This window comes from Anticarsia gemmatalis, chromosome 10, assembly GCF_050436995.1.
Source record: "Anticarsia gemmatalis isolate Benzon Research Colony breed Stoneville strain chromosome 10, ilAntGemm2 primary, whole genome shotgun sequence".
Classification (NCBI taxonomy): Eukaryota; Metazoa; Arthropoda; class Insecta; order Lepidoptera; family Erebidae; genus Anticarsia; species Anticarsia gemmatalis.
This window is the reverse complement of record NC_134754.1, coordinates 853,131-867,869: the sequence shown is the minus strand read 5'-3', so window position 1 is coordinate 867,869 and position 14,739 is coordinate 853,131. Positions and strand designations below refer to the sequence as shown.

The following is a 14,739-nucleotide window of genomic DNA, read 5'->3' as shown; positions in this document are numbered from 1 at the left end:
GTAAAACAATACGTACAGATACAACAATAAACAAGTATTATAAGTACGAGAATAAATATGTTATTTGCGAGTAAAACCAACTTACTAAGTTACTACATTACTCGTACGCGTAAAACTTAACCCTACAGTATTAGGTAAATCATAAAACTTTATTTACATACCAAAATATTCTCAGAACATCAAAATAAAAAAAGCATATTCCCGTCAAATTATTACCAAAAATATAACATCCAATCTTTACATATTCTTGAAGCAAATTACGAAACAACCTTAGGTTTATATCAAAGAGAAGCCTCAATCGCTTAGATGATTACATTACGGTATTATAGGGAAAATCAAAATGGCTGATTTAGAACCAAAGAGTAGAAAATAAATGGCTGCCGATCGATTTTTCGAAAGGAAAAACGTAATTTCCGTACGTGATTAAGTTTTGCGCCCATCTATCACGTCAAATGTCTATGGTACGGGTATTTCTGGCTGTAACTTTATACGTTGATTAAGCAAACCAAATGTCAGAGTTAATGATCCTAGTTAATGACCTTTTGGATTATATTTGTGTCTATTTATATGGAACTGGAAACTTGAGGTATATACATTATAAATAATTTATATGTTCTAGGTAAATTTTATTATCATTAGCTCGATTCTCCACTACTATCGACTACCGACAACCGGCTGACTACCGAGAGATTTTACAAGAAAATCTGTTTAGCGCCTCTACCGGGCTCCGTGAGAAATATTTTGGCTGTACATTTTAAATGTCAAATTCTCGATACTCGACAGTACAAACGATACCAAATTGCGTTACAGTTAGTTACACTTAATATTATATTAAGAGATGAAAAGAGCTGACTAACTTTAAGTGGCAATTCTTTGCCTGATAGGCACTTTCGAAGCGGTCAGTCCTTAGATTTGTGCCTCCGTTAAGTGTAGTTGAGTCTGTCAATGAGTTTTAGGCACAGCTGTGCATTCTAAAATAAAAAATATTCGATACTTGGTTAAATCTAAAATTTTCTTTTTTTTACCCACTTTAAACGGAAATGGGGGTGAAATTTGGACGCGAGCAGAGCCGCGCGAGCCAGGTAGTAACAAAAAAAGAGTCATTTCTTTTTAATTACTGAACTCGCGATTAACCTCGACATTGTCGAAAAGGCTTTTCTCAATATAATCCAATTTGTTCCATCTTCAAGAATCTCAAAAACATAATTCAACATTTTATTAAAACCTGAATGTACTAGAGTTTCAGTTGAGTGCCTTTTATGAAAAAATACTCAATTAAAACCTAACTAATTTGGAATGAAACAAGGAAAATCAGTTTTAATCTGTATTAGACAGTTATTTATAATGAACTGGCTTATGCCCGTCCTTTCCAGGAATCCAATTTGTGTTTTATCCAAATCAGCCGTTTTCACGTGAAAAAGGACAAACAAACACACTTCGCAATTATAATTTAATATGGATTACTGGATGGTATCTATGGTTCAACGGTAATATGTACGACTGTAGATCACGAAGTCCCAAGTTAATTCTGAAGTCGGGCAAAGTGCTTTTGGGCTTATAGTTTTGCTATTTATTTTCGCTTATGGCTTATTATACATATTTTTCCAATGTTCTCAGTAGTAGTTCCGATTTTGGTTTTGTGGTCTGTATTTGGTATTGTAAGTAAATTTATTTTAGTCAACTGATAGTCGAACCTTTTCAGGTCCAGCTTGTTTCACCCAATAAATTCAGCAGTGACTCGAATTAAAAAAACTTACTTTAGGTACAGCAAGCGGAAACTAACAGGGGGCGGGGGAAGACCTTATATTTAACGAAAACTAAACTTCGCACTAATATTTTCTGAACAGATTTTATTCACTTTCTAGCTTAACTTTAACGTTTTAAACCTATTCTAATTCACGAGAGAACGAAACAACAAAAATCTATTTATTCACAAGTTGTTATTGAATATCGAAATTATAACGAAATTTCGGGTTATAGAAACATAGTACTTAGTAAAACAGGTGTGAAGTAACAAACAATATATTATAATACCATACTATTACCTATTATAAAGTCATAACAACTACTTCAAAGTGTTGCATCACTACTTTCTTAGAAGCCAGGTGGTTGCCAGTTACCGGCTGACATAATAATTACCTGTTATCGATTCAGTTCTATTTTCAATGTTATAATGTACCACTTTAACAACTTGTCATTAATATGTTATTATGTTTTCGTAAACATTTATTATAGGAAATATTTTCTAGAAAGTGTGTAGTTTCAAAGTCATGTACTCAGGTTGACGTTATGCAAAACGCTAGTTGAATAAATAACTTTTAAGTTTTTCCTTTGCCTCTTTTCATGAGAATAAATGCAACCATGCAATTCTTTCCCTGATATGATTGAAGTTTTAGTGCAGTTTACACCGGAATGATTGTAAACTGACTTCTGTACGACCAGTGCCATCTGCGCTGAAACGTCAAGTAAGGCACGGTAATATGCAAGCGTGAACTGGCATAATTTACAAGCGTTGAGTGTGAGCCTGGGAGGTTGCTAGTTCGATTCCCAAATAGCTAATGTATGTATAGTAAATAAATGTGTCAAGACGGTCAAATTATTCTCGGAATAATTACTGAGGAAAATAATATTTGCGTTACTTTTAATAACATAGTTATTCCAATAACCACTCACTGTTTATATTCGCTTTCATAGATGGATTCGAAAAATTTCAAAATTTTTGGTTATAAAATAAAAATTACTTTTCCACTTTCAAAAACACGCTTCTATGCTCTGACCATTGACATGTTCTCTACATATTTGTTTGACGAACTCTAGCTAGAGCAGGGATAACGAACGCTACCTCCACGTAGTTTGCATAGAGAATAATGAAGGCGAATGGACGCTGGCTTTTTCACGCGAATAAAGTGTAGAGTCAGTGTAGAGATGGAGAGTCGATTGTTAGGGTTTTTTATTTTATTTTAAAAGAATATGGCACGTCAAGAATTTTAAAGGAGTGTGGAGCTTTTCTTTAATGGATTTGAACTTAAGATTTTATTTACTAGTAACACTAGCCAGGCCACGCGGCTCCGCTGCATTTAATATGGTGGATAACCGGTTAACATTTTTCTTTATGTTTGTTGTTGGGATTTTGGCTATTTTTGTACTACGTACGATTTCAAATGCAGGCTTCTATTTCCGAAAATAAACACATTTTTTTATTTATGAAATAACAGGGAAACAGAGCCTTGAAAGTTGTCATCTTCTGTTAAAAACAATTAACAATATACAATCTACCGCAAAGCTTGTTAGTATGGTATCTTAACTTATTCCGACACTCTGGCATCCCAAATTATGACAGAATATTAATGAACGCTAACTTTAGCACGTAATAGCAAACATTATCAATCATTTAACATCCGATGTATTTTACCGCGAAAACATTAAAATTTATACATATTTTATATGATAACTGACGTGTATGGGAAAATGTATGAAGCAAAAGACGTTTATAGGAGTAGCAAGTAGTGTTTTTTAATTGAATAATTGAAAAATAAAAATATCTCTCATTCTCAATTGCGTTTGTTATTTTTTGTAAGAATGTAGATGATGCTAAAGGCGATTGTAGGGATCAAGTAGTGATTTTAAAAACTGATCCAGATACCTATTAATTGCTTTATCTTTGCGTGTAATATTCATATGTGTTTAAATTTCCTATTTATCTTATGTAGACATCCTGTTAGCTTTAAGCGCATACCAGCTAAACTATCCGTAGCCGAATGGCTTCTTATGAGCCTCATACTGCAATTAGTAAAGACTCAAGCCCACAACCATTCTATTGCAAGCCCGGTGCCTTAACCAATTGACTATTACTCCTTTTTTCTATGGAATATTCAGCATAGTTAGCTAACTATGCTGAATAGGGTGATAAGGTTTGTAGCTACAAACCACTACTTACTATATCAATTGTCCAAAACTGCGGAAATACAATCGTAATTTTCATTAAAACTCCACGGAACTTTCCGTAATCCGTGTACACAGAATGACGGCACGTGTTTGTAGTAACTCAATACATTTACAGCAGCGGGCGCCACTTGAGGCGGACAATTATGCCGTGACCCGGTCAACTACATTCGGTATTTACCAATAAACTTTGTAGATATTGAGTTAACTGTTGATCGGGTTCGTTGAACTGTTAACTTTTAAATTGAATTGTTAGAAAACTATACGACTATTTTAAATACTTTCGTACCAAGCTAAGGAAATAAAGTAGATTTTAAATTTGAAAAATTCATACCTTTAGCTTTTTTGTGTTTTTTGACATTTAAAATAAGTTTCCTTGACGAAATAGTTGATTTATGGCTGTGCTGGCTAAGTGATATCGGTATTTCTCTCTCGTATAAGTGGTCAAGGGTTCAAGCCCTGTGCAATATAATTTACCTACCTTAATCTATTAATATAATTTACCTAGTTCTTTTCGGGAGATTCATATGTCCGTATATGAGTTTAACTTTAATTTTAATGCTATTCATTCCTCGGAAGTTTATGAAAGGGCACATGATTTCAAAGGTTAAGAGTCAGATTTAATTAACACTATACGTACACAATCTAAAGGCCACTGAATACTTACCTTACAATTCGATATAAATAAAGTTTTCTAAATCAGTCTACTCCTACTGCATATTTCGTATTCAAATTCAATCGACCGTGGTCTATGTAATTCGATCGAAACGTCGGGTGAACCAATAAGGTATACCAACCTTTAATTTTCAATCGCATTTAAGACCCGTTGCATTATAATATTATGTGTACTAGTCGCGAGAGTTTAAAAACGTGAAATTCAATCGTTCAATAGCTCGATTCTCTACTACTACCGACTACCGACAACCGAACTGTCATCGAGAAATTTTGTATGAAAATCTGATCAACGCCTCTGACGGGTGTCGTAGGAAACATTTTGGCAGTACATTCTAATGTCAAATGTCGATAGCTAGCCGGTAGTCGATAGTGGTAGAGAATCGAGGTACTGATCAATACGTTTTATGAAACGATAACGAAACATAAGGTATCATAACACTGTAGGCGTTCAAAAACGGATCCTTCCTACGCGGTTCAATTTATAAATAAGTATGACCAATCAATACAATACGTATATATTTATATTGTCTCCATGAATATAATGTATTTCGGTACGTTTTAAATCTGTACGGCCATTATATTAGGTTATTAATAAATCTGTTTAGTTAATGTTTTATGGTAATAGTTCGAAAGGATTATTTAATTTGATTCAAAGACATTTTTAGTAGTTATTTCTGTGCTGGACGTAAATGTTTTGTTTTTTAAATCAACTATTCGATAACATTAATTTGTTAAAGTACCTAATTATGGTTTTACATTCTAAAACCTATTTAGTATGATTATTTCTGGCGTTTAGTTACCGAAGTTAAGATTCTATGGACCTTAATTTTATTACCATTATAATAAAATTAAGGTCCATATAACGCGTATAAGAGGTCTTATACGCGTTACAGTTTATCCTTTAATTTTCAATTGCGTTTAAGAACCGTTGCATTATAATAATATGTGTACAAGTGGAGAGTTTAAAATCGTTAATTGACCTGAATTTTGTTTATTTTGCCAGAGTATGAATCCAAATTTTTTGAAATTAGTTACCTAATAATATATAGCAGCACTATTTAATTATTTTTTTAACTTTAATATTACTGTCCACCCGTCCTTGGTGCTTAGAAAAATCTCCGCTACACAATATGGATTCCTAACGCTAGAATCGCTTTTTTGAACCAATAAATCAATATAACAACCATTTTAAATGTAAAAAGCGATCTACATTCAATCATTTTCTCTTAAAAACAAGCCTAACCTATTTTTTTTTTTTTTTTTTTTTTTTTTTTTTTTTTTTTTTTTCGTCAGGAAAATGCATTACTGCATGTCCCGCTCCAGGGAGGTAGCGGGGGTCTGTCGGGCTCTCCCGCCGGCTAGGCGTTCCGGCTTTTAATTTGGGCATACCGACTAAAAACCTGACGGTGTTCCTTCAACTGTCACCATAAAGTGGCCAGGACGCGGTACCTCCGATTGGATACTCCGCGTCCTAACAAGCCTAACCTAACAAAAAGCAAACAACAATTCATAACAGCAACTTGTCCAATAAATTGATATTCAAAATGTACAGTTTGAACGTGAAGAAGCAATTACAAGCTTTACTCAGCCATTATTATAAACTTGAAACATTTCAGTTTCAGTAATATAATGAACTTTGAAACACGGACTTGTTTTTAAGATGTTTTACTAATAAATAATAATAAATGTTCTGAGGTTATTTCAGTTTTGTGGTGTCATTTCGTTTTAATTTTGGTAAGAATTTGGTACAATTATGCTTACCTATTGGTAAACATTATATTGGTTGTTATTGGTTGTTGTAGTTGGTATTGGTTTCTCTTTTTTTTAAGACAACTCCCGCACTAAGGATTGCTCTTGTGTCGCGGGGACTTTTACAAACATACAAACAACGGACACGTAGTAAAACCAGACCTGAAACAATTATTTGTGGATTGTATATTAGCGTGTGATGCGCTACGTAACTATAAATAAACACTGTGTTAGTAGTTCGATTCCCGTGCCAATATAACACAAAATTCATAAGCATTTATGATATTATGAAAGAAAACTGTACATTTTGTTTGTTTTCTTTTACAAGGTACTAGATTATTATTATGGTGATTATTTGAAGGAGTTGACATGATATTAACTTAAGTATAATGAAGCTTAACATTTTCAAAAAAGTTTTAAAAGCCTTGTTTTTTTTAACGAAGAAATCTTTAAAATACTTTTAGAATGTAAACTCCAGCAGCCAAAATTCACTAAAATCAAGCAAGCATTAAAAAGTTATCAAAACACAACCTACCGGTAAAGATAACGACCGGTTGACCCGGTCATCAGTGATAACCGGCCGTCAATTACCCGGCTATGACCGGCTGAAAGTTTCACCGGTCTAACGGGCAAAGCCAATCATTTTAAACTTTATTACTATTAATGACTTGCAGGTTTGTTTGTTGTTTTTGCTACGTCATATCGTGCATGTGATAAAGATCGGTACGTTATCACCACCTGTTTATAGGTTTCGGTTCGTTAATCTTACCCTTCCCTCATTACGGGAGGAGACCCTTGACCCTTTCCCAGCAGTAAGTCATTAATGGGCTAAATTTATTTTTATTTAATTTTAATATATAGTTGCTGTCATTTTATCTTGGAAATAAGCTACTCGACACATATTCGTTAGTTGTGAAACTAACGCTGAGAATTATTAGATTGACATAGTGTTAGAAAGGAGAAGACTGTTTTAATAATAGCCTTACATTATTACGCCCACTATAATATATGAAGGTTTTTAGTATTCCTACTGAATACTTTTGTTTTATATTTCTTTAACAATATTGCGAATTCCTTGCGCACAAAAAATCATAAAAGAGAAAGATAGGTATATAAGTTATTAGAATATTTCGAAGAAAAAAATCTCTGATAGAGTTTAGAGAAAGAAAGAGAGAGAGAGAGAGAGAGAGAGTGTGTCGATCAATTACGTCTTAAGTATACAACATCAAGAGTAAATAACACAAAAAGGAATCGTATGAATCTGGAAAAAGAAACAGAATTATTAAAAATAGCAAGCACTATACGCTCTCTACACATACGCAAGTAGGATAGGCCATACGCATGTAGACTTGATCCCAATACCCCTGTACCGCTTGTCCAATCAAGTCCAACGTAACAGTAACATCGCACACTCAGCTCATAATCCGTCGTCCGTGTTGCGGCATAACACCGACTGTTGAACAATTACAAGTATCACTTGAAACATGGGGTGTTATTGAAGCACGGATCTGCATCACAAATATTTTAGTACCCGAATTCTTTATCAACTCGTGCAAAACCTATTGCTTTCCACACAGAGGTAGTGGAAGTGCTTTCTTAAATGTTAAAGATGTCTCTACAAAATCACTTTTCGGTAGGATATCTTATTTGAGGAGCTCGTGGCTTATTTAACAACGCGAATCGATCATAAGGTTAAGTTACGCTTGCCGAGGTTGTTCTCTGGATGGGTGACCATCTTATACATATCGAGTTCTTCCGTGTTTCGAAAGGCACGTTATATTGTGGATACCGGCTGTCATTTTCACAGACCTTTGACAGTCGTTAATTATTATAATAGTGGTCAGAAGCTTGAAGAAAGTCGGACAACCAGTCTTACCTAAGGGTTTCGTGCTATTACCTAGGTAAATTGGGTTGTGGAGGTCAGATAGGCAGTCGCTCTACGTTAGAAACTGATATTCAGCTGCATCCGATGAGACTGGAACCTCCAACACAGTTTGGAAGAAAGGTTAGGCTCAATTTAGGAAAAGTATTTTGCTAGGAACAAGTAGACTATTATTTCTTGCTGACCTCTAATCGTATAGGACATGTATTTTAAATGCGTCGTTGGGAGCCCTATGACTACTAATACTAATAAGACATATATCAAAGAAACTAACCAATGACCTTCTCAATACTACAAGTATCTAGTCAAACAAAAAACTGTAGCACTCTTCAAAATAATAGGCAAAGACAGTATTCTGCCTATCTGAGTATCTGGCTACAATTGATTAGGCAAAGGTTTCGATATTCGAAGCCCATCTCGAGAGAAGACTTGAGATTTAATCTATTCTTTCAAGAGTAGAGTTTTGTACAGAAAGATTAATTTAAAGGAGCTGTAGAATTTGCATAGTTACTTGTAAGGCTCGATAAAGGCTTTAATGTATGGATATTTTGTTAAAAATATATTGTTCATTTTTATTGTGTAAAATAAGAGTTAAAATGTTATTTTTCAAAGGTATCACCACACATTATGTGTTCCCAACAAAATCTTCATTTCATTATTGAAAACAACGTTTTTACATTTACAAATAAAACTCAAGGTAATAAAGACACACTATTTCTACTGCTTTAACATAGATACGATTATGAAGCGACTTCTAAAAAAGGAGAAGGTTCTCCATTCGACTGTATTTTTAAGACGCTATTTTTAAGGTTCAAGCGTACGGTAGTCTTGGTAACAGCTTTTCTTGTATAATCATTTACAACAACAAGCTCATAACAAAATTAATAGTGTGCCAAACTAAACGAATTCCTAAGCTTAAGCTTTCTTGAGTTTAACAAAATAAAAAACATTTTACACTGCATACAAAACAAAACCCCATTATTTACTATAAAATACGTTACCCAACAACACCCACATCTTAAACACGATTGACCGGGGTATCGAATGGAACCTCCGTAAATACGCTACATTGCCACGATACCCGGATAAAGGCTTAAGGCAAATAACACCGTGAATATTTAATATACACTCCGAGTTGTATTGTCCATGCAAATTGAAATGGTGTTACCATCATGAATGCAATACATTTTGATTTTTATTTGGAATTTTTAATAAAAAAAAATTGTCACTACGTAAACTACCTGTGTACTTTGGTACGCAGATAGTTTCAATCATGAAAAATTTAGCCGATTCATTATTTTTGCTAACAAAATCAAAACTCTGCCAGAGTTTTTATTTATTAATATAATTTTTATTTATATTTATAAATTAATTTTCTAAAATGAAAATATCCTGTGTTAATCCTAACCATATGTGTATGGTAGTTTCGCCGGCAGTCACAAACATCGACCCATTTAAACATCCATACAGTCAAACTTTCACATTTATACTAGTAAGAAAGGATTAATAATACCAGTATGACGCACGACATAATCCACAAACTTATCATTTACTTCAATCCCAAGTTTCCAGTCTCACTTCCTAGCCTCTCAAGCACAAAGAGGTCCTATTTAAAATGTCCCTCGCGTTTCCCTCCTTAGAGTGAAGCACTACCCTCTTAATTTGCAGATACCGTCGTTGCAGTTATCTTACTCCTTGATTTTAAGACTTTAAAGCATTTTAGTATTTTGTTCTGTATTTTATTTTGTAGACGAGTGATTTGGAATTGATAATAAGTATTGACCTTTACTAGGTCTATATAATTTTAAAAAGTTTTATTTTATAGTGTTTTATTACTCATTTCTGTCATTTTTTAATTTAGTGCTCTAATTATACGTTAACCTTGTATTAAAACACTTCAGTTTACTAGAAACGATTTTAATGTGATATAAAAGATTTTTAATCATTATATTTACTCTTAGGTCGCTTTTTCCAACCGCCCTCTGAAATAAAACTTTCAATTTGCTTTTTTGATACCCTACCAAAGACCATTTCAAAACTTTAAACTTTTTAGTACTATGCATTTAAAGGTCAACATAGCATGTAATAGTTAGTTTTAAGAGTCCCTAGTAGTTCGTCATCCGTATTTCAATCACACACAATAAAAGTATAAAACTTTTTCACATAAAAAATACCTACATAGGCATAAATCTATACTAATATTATAAAGCTGAAGAGTTTTTTTGTTCGTTTGATTGTTTGTTTGTTTGTTTGTTTGTTTGAACGCGCTAATCTCGGGAACTGCTGGTCTGATTTGAAAAATTCTTTCAGTGTTAGATAGCCCATTTGTCGAGGAAAGCTATAGGCTATATATCATCACGCTACGATCAATAGGAGCAGAGTAACAGTGAAAAATGTTACAAAAACGGGGAAAATTATGATTATCTTAAGTGATGCAAGCGAAGTTGCGCGGGTCAGCTATATAACATAAAATTACGCCTATTTCGAATGAAGATATACAGGCTGAAGAATACCATTTGCTACGATTCCTACATTTTGCTTTCATTCTCATACGTATAACAAACATTTAAGCAATTAGGTTTTATCAACAGAAACATTTAAAAACTTTTTAAACCAGATCTTTCCACACTATCTCCATAGGAACTTTCCCTTCCTTGGTTCTACAAATACGAGATAAACTTGTGCATACATAATCCGGTATTATGTACCGATAAGCCTTCATGTACAACTTTCCCTTTGCCTATTATAAAGTGGAGGGAAACTCGCATCCACCGGGTTAATACTGCGATAAGTTGATAACAGTACTATTTGTATACAAGTTTTTAATTTTATATTTAAATATATACAGATTTTATCCCTGTTATGTTTGGTTCATATTATACAAGATTATATGACGTTATACATACAAACAATCACACCTTTTTCATAAAGAGGTAGGCAAAGACCAAAGTAATTTAATGACTTTAAGCCAATGGTAACGTTTTTATATAATTTAAAATAGATGGACGTCGTACAATGATAATTATGTAAGTTTTTGTAGGAAGCGCATATGACAACCCGGAATTTAGTGACGTGCCTTATTAGGCTCGTGAGATTTACTAATTTACTAAACTCTCATAAATCACATGTAATAACATCTCAAAATATCTACATTCTTACAAACATACGCTTATAACAGCAGAAAAATGATAATATTTAAAAATAAAATCGTCACATGGACGAAAATTTGGCAAAATATTCTCCCAACGTCTGAGTATTTTCTATTATCAGTTATCGTGACAAAGCACTTAATTTCCTTTCTCAGTTATTTTTGGATACATCACGACTTATTATTATAGGACTATAGGTATTATTCGATGTCTCAAGATTTATTCTTAGCTTGTTATTAATAGGGGTTTATAATATCACGATCAATATTGATTAAATAGAATGTTAGAACGTCAATTATTTTCATCCTTTAAGAGCCGATGGTCCCATAATAAAATTGCTGTACGCCAGAAATACATTTTACGTTAACCCTTATAAAAATACGTAAAACGCTATTAAGAAGAGATTATCTACACTAATATTATAAAGCTGATCTATACTAATATTTTAAAGCTGAAGAGTTTGTTTGTTTGATTGTTTGTTTGTTTGAACGCGCTAATCTCGGGAGTTACTGGTCCGATTTGTTGAAATTCTTTCAGTGTTAGATAGCCCATTTATCGAGGAAGGTTATAGGCTATATATCATCACGCTACTACCAATAGGAGCAGAGTACCAGTAAAAAATGTCACAAAAACGGGGAAATGTTTGACCCATTCTCTCTTATGTGACGCAAGCGAAATTGCGCGGGTCAGCTAGTATAATATAACTACATGATTGTTAATCTAACTGTAATATCCTTGTAACGCTTTAAATGCTGGTCTTCTTGTCTATTGTTATTTTATAGCTCAACTAGTAGTAACTGATTCTGATAAAATTTTACCTGATCCGATATTAAACACACATACCTACTTATTTACGCCTCGATCACTTTTTTGGTACTAAAAATTTGTTCTTTTCTAATTCAAATTACTAACGAGTGGAGCCACGCTATTTTAGAAATTTTAGAATTTATAATCACGCTAACCATGATGATAAATTCTGGAAACGATGTTTAATTTCAAACTAATCATAATAATAATTGACATTTCATATATCTACCCACTCCTATGGGAACAAGGCCTAATACTACGTTTGTCTGAAGGCAGTATTCGATCCGCCAACATTCCTAACTCAGGCTAATTGCTGTTATAGAATTCCAAATTGTTATTACACATAACAACGCGCTTGGGAGTGATATACATACAACTATTTAATATAATGTATGGTTACATATGTATACGTTTATTCAAATTAGTAATAGTTAAAACTATGGTTATTTTTATTTATTACAGGCTTCTGCGCGTGACTTCGTCCGCGTGATTAATAGTGAATATTTCCCTGGGTAAAAAAAATATGTGTTATATCAAGTTATAAGCTGTAAGCTTACCAAAGTTTAATGAAATCCGTCCAGTAGATTTTTAGTGAAAGAGTGACAAACATATGTACAAACTTTACCAATTATAATATTCGTAGTATAGCAGAAACGGCTTGTTTCTTATACTTTTCAAATATATATTATTTTAAAGATTTTATGCTTAACGGAGAAAAATCTTAGTAATTAAATATCGTACATGAGTCTATTTCGAATTAAATAAGTAACTGACTTTGTCTAGGTAAAATAATTAAAACAAAGAGACGCGGGTGGTGTCTGGTAAGCGATAACGAATTCTTAGAAAAGAAATGCAAAAATAGCTACAATTCACCTAAAACAAGAAGTTTTATTCTTATTAACTCTTAAAGGTAACACAACCAGACGATAAATTCTTACTACACGAAAAATTAAAATTAATTTTATGTGAAACACATTTATTATTATTTATATGAAAGCTTAAAAAAAATACAAGCATATTACATTATTATAAATGTATTCGAATATGTTACAAGAATTTCAGAATATTCTTGTATACGCCTTAAGTAGAAGTAGGTAATTTCGATAAGTAGTTGAGATACGGTAGGTATCGTCGATCAAGGAAATAACGACTAATGTCTTTTAGGTCGATAGAATACAAAATTTCAGTGGTAACGTGTTTTAATTTTTATTAAAGCTGTATACTAAAGCTTATTGTAAAATAAGATAAAATGTTTATTAATTACAATAAAAATACGAAAACATTTTTACTTTATTTTAAACAAATTATAAAATGATAAAATTCAGTCGCAAAAATATTGAATCTAAAAAGAATATTATATTTACTTACGTGGCACAAAAATTCCTTGCTCGATATAACCAATCAATATAAAAGTTCACTGTTCAAATAAACAAATATAACGAAGTTCTGTTATAGTACAACACTGTCCTTTCACGACAGGACAATATAAACAAACCAATATTGGAACCAACGTTTGAACAAACAACACTAAAACACCGGCTAAAATACTCGAATGAGTGTAAACTCGAAATTTCGAGTTACGCGGCGTAGCAGACGTCCGTAGCCGACGGTTCCCGTAGAGCTACTGGCTACGGAGTGCTACGAAGCGTAGCTCGAAGGTAAGGATTATCGAGCACTTTTTATTAACCAATTAATCTAGTCTTGTTGTATCAACATCGATGGGTCTCAAGCAATATTGTTTTAATAAGAGATCAATTAATTGGGAGATGTATTGAAATGCTGAGACTAAGGTCGAGACGTTTGTCTGATCTAGTCATAATATTAATTAAATTCGGCTCCGTTTAATCTAACAGATGGTTGAACTTGCATACCAATTTTGTTTGTGAATTAATCTTAAGATGAGTTTTGATTTAAGTTTATTATTTTTATTATTGAATAAAATTTTGTTGTGATTTTCTTAATAAAATGTAAATTCTTTATGTTTAGATATATGCGTGTCATTAATTATTATTGAGACTTCTATTTTTTCATACTGAATTTAAGTACATTGAGAAAACCAGTACAATTTAAACAGTCGTGTGGGAAGTAGCGTTTAAAACGGAAAGCCTTTTAAACTCCCGTAAAGAAAAAAACGAAGTTCAGACGGACGATTTCTTACTACTATCAAGAAATTTGGTATGAAAAACTAATAAGCGCCTCTAGCGGATTTACTAAAACAATATTTTAAAATAATTTTAAATGTCAAACGTTCGCTAGTCGAAACCGACTGCAAAAATCACGCTAATAAGGGCCAATTCCCTACTACTATTAACTATTGGCAACTCAGCTATTGAGAAATTTTGTATGAAAATATGATCAGCGCCTCTAGCAAACGCTGTGTTAACAATCTTTGCAGTACATTTTAAATGTCAAATTTACGATACTGCTAATTCAGAAGTGCGATTTTCTACAGTAAGTAAGACTGAAGATCGCGCTACTGAAGTAGTAAAATATAAGTCCAGTAAAAAGTCAAGTAAGAACTAAAGTTCTTTTCTA

At 32.9% G+C, this 14,739-nt stretch overlaps 1 protein-coding gene across 2 annotated transcripts in view; it reads right to left on the bottom strand.

Annotated features, from left to right (window-relative positions):
• Nucleotides 1-14,739, bottom strand: part of LOC142976025 (uncharacterized) — a 118,477-nt gene that overhangs the window by 100,324 nt on the left and 3,414 nt on the right. Inside the window, exon 1 of one of the 2 annotated variants that reach the window (XM_076119219.1) lies at nucleotides 13,573-13,773. The exons of the other annotated variant lie outside the window; for it this stretch is intronic. The gene's annotated coding sequence lies outside the window, so the exon portion shown is untranslated. Of the gene's footprint in view, nucleotides 1-13,572; nucleotides 13,774-14,739 lie in introns of those variants that run through there. 2 annotated transcript variants of the gene reach the window in all.